Source organism: Grammomys surdaster, unplaced genomic scaffold (assembly GCF_004785775.1).
Source record: "Grammomys surdaster isolate TR1022 unplaced genomic scaffold, NIH_TR_1.0 61, whole genome shotgun sequence".
Taxonomy (NCBI): Eukaryota; Metazoa; Chordata; class Mammalia; order Rodentia; family Muridae; genus Grammomys; species Grammomys surdaster.
Genome location: NW_021604563.1, coordinates 6,315,317 through 6,325,505, shown reverse-complemented (window position 1 = coordinate 6,325,505; position 10,189 = coordinate 6,315,317). Strand labels below are relative to the sequence as shown.

The window sequence follows — 10,189 nt, the reverse complement described above, 5'->3', positions numbered from 1 at the left end:
AGGAGATCCAGATGGTGAAAGGTAAGCACAAGAACATAAACATCAGCAAGCCAAGGTACTTGCCATCATCAGAACCTAGTTCTCCCACATTAGAAAGTACTGAACTTCCCATATCACCAGGAAAGCAAGAACCAGATCTAAATCACTTCGAATGATGATGATAGAGGACTTTAAGAAGGACATAAATAACACTATCAAAAAACTTGAGGAGAACACAGGTAAACAGGAAGAAGCTTTTAAATACAAAAATCCTTTAAAGAATTACAAGAAAACACGAACAAACAGATGAAAGAACTGAACAAAACCATCCAGGACATAAAAATAGAAGTAGGAACAATAAAGAAATCACAAAGGGAGACTACCCTGGAGATAGAAAACCTATGAAAAAAATCAGGAGTCATAGACACGAGCATCACCAACAGAATACAAGAGATAGAAGAAAGAATCTCAGGTGCAGAAGATACCATAGAAAATATTGACACAACTGTCAAAGAAATCGCAAAATGCAAAAAGTTCTTAACACAAAACATCCAGGGAGTCTAGGACACAATGAGAAGACCAAACCTAAGGATAATAGGTATAGAAGAGAGTGAAGATTCCCAACTTAAAGGACCAACAAATATCTTCAACAAAATTATAGAAGAAAACTTCCCTAACCTAAGGAATGAGATACCCATAGTCATACAAAAAGCCTACAAAACACCAAATAGACTAGATAAAAAAAAAAAAAACCCTCCTGTCACATAATAATCAAGACACAAAATGCAAAATCAAAGAAAGAATTTTAAAAGCAGTAAGGGAAAAGGCCAAGTAACATATAAAGGCAAACCTATCAGAATTACACCTGACTTCTCACCAGATACTATAAAAGCCAGAAGATCCTGAACAGATGTCATACAGACCCTAAGAGAACATAAATGCCAGCCCATGATACTATACCCAGCAAAACTCTCAATTACCATAGATGGAGAAACCAAGATATTCCACAACAAAACCGAATTTACACAGTATCTTTCCACAAATCCAGCACTACAAAGGATAATAGCAGGAAAGCTCCAATACAAGGAGGGCAATCATACCCTAGAAAGAGAAAGAAAATAATCCTCTTCCATCAAACCCAAAAGAAGATAACCACACAATGACCCCACTATTAGCATAAATGACAGAAAACAACAACACCCTCTCCTTTAATATCTCTTAACATCAATGGACTCAATTCCCCAATAAAAAGGCATAGCCTAACAGACTGGATATGCAAATAGGACCCAACTTTTTGCTGCTTACAGGAAACCCACCTCAGTGACAAAGACAGACACTACCTTAGAGTAAAAGGTTGGAAAACAATTTTTCAAGCAAATGGCCCTAAGAAACAAGATAAAGTAGCCATTCTAATATCGATTAAAATCGACTTTCGACTTAAAGGTATCAAAAAGGATAAGGAAGGAAATTAAATACTTGTCAAAGGAAAAGTCAACCAACGTGAACTCTCAATTCTGAATATCTATGCGCTTAATACAAGAGCACGCACTTTCATAAAAAATACCTTAGTAAAGCTCAAAGCGCACACTGTACCTCACACAATAATAGTGGGGGATTTCAATACTCCACTCTCAGCAATGGATAGATCATGGAAACAGAAACTAAATAGAAATACAGTGAAACTAACATAAGTTCTGAACCAAATGGATTTAACAGATATCTATAGAACATTTCATCCTAAAGCAAAAGGATATACCTTTTTTTCAGCACCTCATGGTACCTTCTCCAAAATAAACCATATAATTGGGCACAAGACAGGCCTCAACAGATATAAAAAAAATTGAAATAATCCCCTGCATACTATCAGATCACCATGGTCTAAGGCTAGTCTTCAAAAATGACAAAGACAGTGGAAATTCCACATTCACATGGAAACTGAACAAAACCCTACTCATTGATAATCTGGTCAGGGAATAAATAAAGAAATTAAAAACTTTTTAGAATTTAATGAAAATGATGACACATCATGCCAAAACCTATGGGATACAATGAAAGCAGTGCTAAGAGGAAAATTCATAGCTCTAAGTGCCTACAAAAAGAAACTGGAGGGAGCATACACTAGCAGCTTGACAATGCACCTGAAAGACCTAGAACAAAAAGAAGCTAATACACCCAAGAGGAGCAGACGGCATGAAATCATCAAACTCAGGGCTGAAATCAACCAAATAGAAACAAAAAGAACTATACAAAGAATCAGTAAAACCAGGTGCTTGTTCTTTGAGAAAATCAATAAGATAGATAAACCCTTAGCTAGACTAATCAGAGGACAGAGAGACAGTATCCAAATTAATAAAATCAGAACTGAAAAGGGTGACATAAAAACAGAAACTGAGGAAATTAAAAAAAAATATCAGATCCTACTACAAAAGCCTATACTCAACAAAATTGGAAAATCTGGATGAAATGGACAATTTTCTAGACAAATACCAGTTACCAATGTTAAATCTGGATCAGATAAACCATCTAAACCGTCCCATAACTCCAAAAGAAATAGAAGCAGCCATTAAAGGTCTCCCCACAAAGAAAAGTCCGGGACCAGACGGTTTTAGTGCAAAATTCTATCAGACCTTCAAGGAAGACCTAATACAAAACCTCTTCCAACTATTCCACAAAATAGAAACAGAAGAAACAGTACCCAGTTCATTCTATGAAGCCACAATTACGCTCATACCTAAACCACACAAAGACCCAACAAAGAAAGTGAACTTCAGAACAATATCCCTTATGAACATTGATGCAAAATTACTCAATAAAATTCTAGCGAACCGAATCCAAGAACACATTAAAACAATTATCCATCACGATCAAGTAGGCTTTATCCCAGGAATGCAGGGTTGGTTCAATATACGGAAATCCATCAATGTAATCCACTATATAAACAAACTCAAAGGAAAAAAAAACACATGATCATCTCACTAGATGCTGAGAAAGGATTTGACAAAATTCAACACCCCTTCATGATAAAAGTCTTGGAAAGATCAGGAATTCAATGTCCATACCTAAACATAGTAAAAGCAATATACAGCAAACCAGTAGCCAGCATCAAACTAAATGGAGAGAAACTTGAAGCAATCCCACTAAAATCAGGGACTAGGCAAGGCTGCCCACTATCCCCCTAATTAGTGAGAATGGCTAAGATCAAAAGCACAGGTGACAGCAGATGTTGTCAAGGATGTGGAGAAAGAGGAACACTCCTCCACTGTTGGTGGGATTGTAAACTGGTACAACCACTATGGAAAGCAGTCGGGTGGTATCTCAGAAAATTGAACATTGTGTTACCCGAGGACCCAAATATACCACTCCTGGGAATATACCCAAAAGATATTTCAACATACAACAGGAACACATGTTCCACTATGTTCATAGCAGCCTTATTTATAATAGCCAGAAGTTAGAAAGAACCCAGATGCCCTTCAACAGAAGAATGGATGCAGAAAATGTGGTACATTTGTACAATGGAGTTCTACTCAGCTATTAAAAACAATGAGTTCATGAAATTCTTAGGCAAATGGATGGAGCTGGAAAATATCATCTTGAGTGAGGTGACCCAATCTCAAAAGAACACACATGATATGCACTCACTGATAAGTGGATATTAGCCCAAAAGCTCACAATACCTAAGACACAATGTATAGACCACATGAAACTCAAGAAGAAGGAAGACCAAAGTGTGGGTGCTTTGGTCCTTTCTAGGAGTATCAAAAGTTTCAACCAGAGCTCCCAAAGTCTAATCCGCCAGCCAGGAAGCACAAAGGGAGGGAATCATGTCTCCACATTTATAGGGTCTTCATGACTGTCTGAGTGTGGAAGGAGCGACTGTTGGCGCCTCTGCCCTGATTTTACAAGAACTCTGAAAAATTGGCTTTAAAAACAAAAGAGGGGGAATGGTGCCCCCCCGAAGGAGTCCCCTGAAATACTCTCCATCATGCCTGGTTCACTTTTAACTCTCTAAAACTGAAAGCTCATGGCAAATCTGCTGCTGACTGCCTCTGGCACCACTGAGACCAACCAAAACTATACCACAGATATGGGGAAGGACCCTCTTACCATTAAAGGGAATGGCCCAGACCCAGTTCCCTTACAGGGCCGAGGATTGATATGCCTGTGTGATATCACAGTAGGCACAGCTAACTGGTTACCAAAAAGATTAATGAAATAAATAGATACCCCCACAAAGCCAGGCCCAACCGTAAATAAGATGAATAACAATTTACATCCAGGGAAGAGAAATCTCCCTGAGAATTCCCTTCTTTTTCTTTTCCAGGTAAAAATGAATCACCTGTGATGTCTGCTGTTAGAAGTTCTAATCCAGATGCTAGAAAGCTCTGATACAAAGAGGGAAATTATACCCTAGAAAGAGCAAGAAAGTAGTCCTCTTCCATCAAATCCAAAAGAAGATAGCCACACAAAGATGATTCCACATCTAATAACATAAATGACAGGAAGCAACAATCACTGTTCCTTAATATCTCTTTACATCGATGGACTCAATTCCCTAATTAAAAGACATAGACTAATGGACTGGATACTTCAATAGGACCCCACATTTTGCTGCAAACATGAAACCTACCTCAGTGACAAAGACAGACATTACCTTAAAGTAAAAGGCTGGAAAACAATTTTTCAAGCAAATGGTCCTAATAAACAAGCTGGAGTAGCCATTCTAAAACCTCCAGCCCAAGGACACAAAGGGAAGGACTCATGGCTCCACCTGTATAGGTAGTTGAGGGTGGCCTTGTCAAGCATCAGTGGAAGTAGAGGGACTTGATGCCTGAAAGTTTGGATCCCCTAGTGTTGGGAAATTAGAGAGTAAGGAGGAAGGAATGGGAGAATGGTGGGAGCACACCCTCATAGAAACTTCCAGAATTATATGGATTAGAAATATGAAGGCCACCAGAAGACTAGATTCCAGAATTCAAGTAAAAAATTATCTTGATACTAAAATGTGTTTTGAGAATATATTGCAGAATACACAGCCTTGGTGTATCTAATCATCAAGCGAGCTGAGCAGACCTGCTCGAACCTCTGATGTCCTGGAATTTCAGCTGGATGCAGTGAAGACATAGACATCAGAGGCTTATCAATTTACTCTTCCCCCCACCCCTCTTCTAATATTTCAACACCTCCATGTTGAAATATTATAAAACATGGAGGTTTTGAAGAATTTACTGAAGAGTCAGCGTCCCTGTTCACTGGGATCAGGGACTGAGGTAGTTAGTATTGGGCTGTCTTTCTAGGGAAAAGTAGTGGTTTAGTCGGAACAGGGAGGAATTTGCATAGGCATAACTTATTGGTAGAAATCTGTATAATTGTTATTAAACTGAAGTTATAATTTCTTAAATGGTACCAAATTTACTTTGATTTCAAATTTAAGATTTCCATTGGTACGAATTTCTTATTGATATAAAAGTGAGATTAATATTGTTACTCTCATAGGCATTGTGCCTACATAACACATTTAGGAATACAAAGCGTAGGCCCAGTCCTTCTTTACCTTTTTTTTTTTAAATTTTTTATTGGATGTTTTATTTACATTTCATATGTTGTCCCCTTACCCCATCCCCCACCCACCCAGGAACACCCAATCCCCTCACCCCTCCTTCTTCTCTGTGGATGTAGCCTCTATCTACCCACCCACTCCCACCTCCCCACTCTCAAAATTCCCACCCCCTGGGGCATCCAGCCTTCATGAGGTCAAGGTTCTCTTCTTCCACCTATGCCCAGCAGGGCCCTCCACTCTTACAAATTCAGCTAAAGCCCTGGATCCCTCCCTAAGTGCTCCCAGGCTGGTAGTTTAGAGCCTGAGAGCTGTGGTTGGTTGGTATTGTTGCTCTCCTCATGGTGCCCCAAATCCTTTCAGCTCCTTCAGTCTTCACTCTAATCCCTCCATTGAGAACCCCATGATCAGTTCAATTCTAGTTGTGAGCATCTGCCTCTGAATATGTCAGACTCTTGAAGACCTCTGAGGAGACATCCATATCAGGCTCTTATCAGCATGCACTTCCTGACTTCCACATCAGCATCTACCTTTGGTGACTGCACATGGGATACATACTCATGTGGAGTGGTCTTCAGATGGCCCCTCCTTCAGTTTCTGTCCCTCACTTTGTCTCCATATTTGTTCCCTTGAGTATTTTGTTGCTCCTTCTAAGAAAGACCGAATCACCCCCACTTGGTCTTCCTTCTTTATGAGCTTCATGTGGAAGCTGAACAACTCTCTACTCAATGATGACTTGGTCAAGGAAGAAATAAAGAAAGAAATTAAAGACTTTTTAGAATTCAATGAAAATGAGGACACATCATACCAAAACTTGTGGGACTCCATGAAGGGCGTGCTAAGAGGAAAACTCATAGCTCTAAGTGCCTACAAAAAGAAACTGGAAAGTTCACACACTAACAACTTGACTGCACAACTAAAAGCTCTAGAACAAAAAGAAGCAAATACACCCAGGAGGAGTAGAAAGCAGGAAATAATCAAACTCAGGGCTGAAGTCAACCAAATAGAAACAGAAAGAACAATACAAAATATCAATAAAACCAGGAGCTGGTTCTTTGAGAAAATCAACAAGATAGATAAACCGTTAGCCAGATTAACCAGAGGGCACAGAGACAGTATCCAAATTAATAAAATCAGAACTGAAAAGGGAGACATAACAACAGAAACTGAAGAAATTAAAAAAATCATCAGATCCTACTACAAAGGCCTATACTCAACAAAACTGGAAAACCTGGATGAAATGGACAATTTCCTAGACAGATACCAGGTACCAAAGTTAAACCAGGAGCAGATAAACCATCTAAATAGTCCCATAACCCCTCAGGAAATAGCAGCAGTCATTAAAAGTCTCCCCACTTAAAAAAGCCCAGGACCAGATGATTTTAGTGCTGAATTCTATCAGACCTTCAAGGAAGACCTAATACCAATTCTCTTCAAACTATTCCACAAAATAGAGACAGAAGGAACACTACCCAATTCGTTCTATGAAGCTACAATTGCACTCATACCCAAACCCCACAAGGACTCGATAAAGAAAGAGAACTTTTTTTTTTTTAACTGACTTGAGATGGTTAGCCTGTGAGTTAAGGGCCTATAGCAAATTCATGGCTCTGAGTTTATTGTTAGGGTGTTTTCTATATTTTACTTAGAAATAGCTGATAGAGTTAACAGAAAACAGTCCAGATTGCCTTACATGGATAATTGGTTTTCAAAACATCAGAAATCCACATAATTGATGTTACAACCATTTCTGTATTAATGTTCATTTTGATTAGAGACCTATCTGCTCCTGACTGCTTCTTATCTTGGATTCTAAGAAGAAATTGAGTATCTTTGGTGTTACTCCAGTTGTGGTGAGACAGCCACTAGGCAAGAATTGCCTCTTTTCATCTACAGACAAATTACTGTCCAGAAAAGGACACATTTGCAGAATAGTCAACCGATTATATCTGCCAAGACAGAGTAATCAGCCTTTAATAATTATGCATCACTAGGTCTGTCAGATGAACCTGGGCCAGAAGGCTGAAGATCAGATGCTCCAACATTTTGTAGTATAGGGACTGTCGAGGTGTTCAGTGGTTATCTATAAATTGGCTAAGTTTTAGAAGCTTTGCTTTGTGCTTCCCATAATTTCAGTTAATTCAGTCGTTCTGGATTTCTGACGGGGTTGAAGTCTTATAGTCTCATAGCCAATCCCGGCTATTTACTTTGATAGAAAAGATTTGAGAGGATGATTTTCAGCTGACATTCATTCTAAAGCCAAGAAAAAAACCCAGGATCTGAACTAAGATTTTTAGTTAGGAGAGATGACAGAGGTTCTGGTTAGTCAACAAAATGTTGGACTGGGTATTAGGTCTATCTTATACCTTACTGATACTAATTGGTATAGTCATGCTCAAATAGTATTTTGAGAGAAAAGTTTTATTTTAACTGGAAGGGTGATATGTAGGAGGAGCTAAGGTGGGAGGAGTAAGGTGAGGAAGAGGAGTAGTAGGGAGAGGAGGAGGAGAATGAGAGGTAGAGCTGAGTAATGGGGGGGGAACATGGAGGTGAATGTTCACATGTCTCTGCCAGTCAAAGGTAGTTGGTATATCTAGGTTGGGTATTGGGTTACACTTCTGATTGTAAGGGCATCTTGTTATTGAGCATTACCAAACCTATAAAGCCTTTGATTAACATTTAAAAAAAGTTACCAATTAAAAAAAAACAATGAGGAGAGAGGGTGATGGAATACATGTTACAGGAAATCAGATAAGGAAGCTAGCTGGAGGAAGAAAGGGAAGGGGAAGAGGGAAACAAATCAGAACTCTAATGACACATGTATGACGATGCTGTAATAAAACACAGTACTTTGTATGTTAACTCAAATACTAATAAAGAAAAAAAAAAGAAAGATAAAAGAGACATTTAAAAGTTGTTTTTTTTTAATTAGGGGTAATTTCAACAAAAATGGAGGAAAATTAATTGTTTAGTTGTTGACTTCTTATGCTGAGAGCTACTTCTTAACCATCTTTTTCCAATACATAATATCATAGCAGATCTCATAGATTATATGAGTATTAAATGGGCTAATGTTTGCTAACTATAATATTGATACACAATAAATGTTCAATTAAAATTTTGTAATGTCTTTTTTATTATAAGAATTGACTTCTTATAAAGTTGTGCTTTTTACCTATGTGAAAGTTGTATTTTGATCAATAAACTTCAAATACTTTGTTGTGTATTAAAATTAGAATTGAAGAACATGTTTTGTAAGACTTTAGAAGAGTCTTAGATTTTCTCTGAATGAGAAGTCATCATATTATAACATAGCTAAAAGTTATAATTATCCCACTGAAGTATTTTGTACAAAAGTTCAACCTTCCTGTCACTCAAACCTTTGTTTATAGGTTTACTATTAAGCAGAAGCTACTACTACTGTTAATCAAACCTCGATAACTACAATTTGCACAACTTTTTTTTTATTTGTTATGATCATTGATTACAAAACAGTTTGTAATGATTATGTTGTGTGAAATGCTGCAGTTACCAGAATCTCACATTAACATATAGAATGACAATGAATAGGAAGGAATATTATGGAATTTAAGGTCACTTCTAAACTTCATTTAAAAAACAGATTCAAGTGCTCGCTTCGGCAGCACATATACTAAAATTGGAATGATACAGAGAAGATTAGCATGGCCCCTGCGCAAGGATGACACGCAAATTCGTGAAGCGTTCCATATTTAAAAAAAAAAAAAAAACAGATTCAAGACCACTTCATACAAAATATAATTTTGTAATAAGTAGCATGAGTACAATGTGATCACTAGAAAATAAAATCTATCATGCGTAATTACTGTATTTTATGGCAGAATAACACACACATCTATTGAGATTTCTATTAGATACAAAACTGACAAGATTGCTCACAGTATTTTTATCACTATTTTTCTTCATTTAAGTTTGTATGTTTTGTGTTTGTATACATGTATATCATCAAACATGGATTTGAAATTCCAGAGAACACCTTACATGAATTGAGTTTTTCCTTCTATATATGGATTCCAGAAATCAAAATCAAGTCTTTAATTTTGGCAGCAAACACTTAACCACTGTGCCAGCTTTCTCACCCCAGAGATGGAAAAGAAGCAAGGAGAGAAAAGGAGGGAGGAAGGCAAGGAGGGAGGGAAGTAGGGAGGGAGGACGGGCAGAGCCCTCAATTGAAATATTGCTAACAAGGTGCACATATTTTATCAGGAATACTCAACTCATCAGCTCTCAGGCCAGGAAAGTCAGGATTGTAAATGTAACTGGGATTGACTTGGGTCCTGACATTTTAACCTTTCTACAGAGTTTTATAAATGAGATACCATAAGATTCTTGATCTCATTAAACAGTAGACCTTCACTAATGAATTCAATTCAGCTTAATAATGGTATAGAACATCATAAAATAAAGTAACTCACATGGTACCTAATTCTACATTTCGAAGAGGAAGTTTGGGGTGTTTTAAGGCTTGAAAATATTTCTGATAGTCATATCTTTAAATATTTTTGAGTTTGATAATTTAAGATTTTACCAAATATAGATAAAACTTACACCTTTTTGTATATAAAACACTGCAATCCAATTAAAAGACTTGGAATTTATAGACAATGCTGTCAG

General features: G+C 37.4%; 1 non-coding gene across 1 annotated transcript; it reads left to right on the top strand.

Annotated features, from left to right (window-relative positions):
- The first annotated feature begins 9,164 nt into the window (after positions 1-9,164).
- On the top strand, positions 9,165-9,271 carry LOC114608967. The gene has a single exon (XR_003709449.1). It is a non-coding gene; the product is annotated as a U6 spliceosomal RNA (small nuclear RNA).
- The last annotated feature ends 918 nt before the right edge of the window (positions 9,272-10,189 follow it).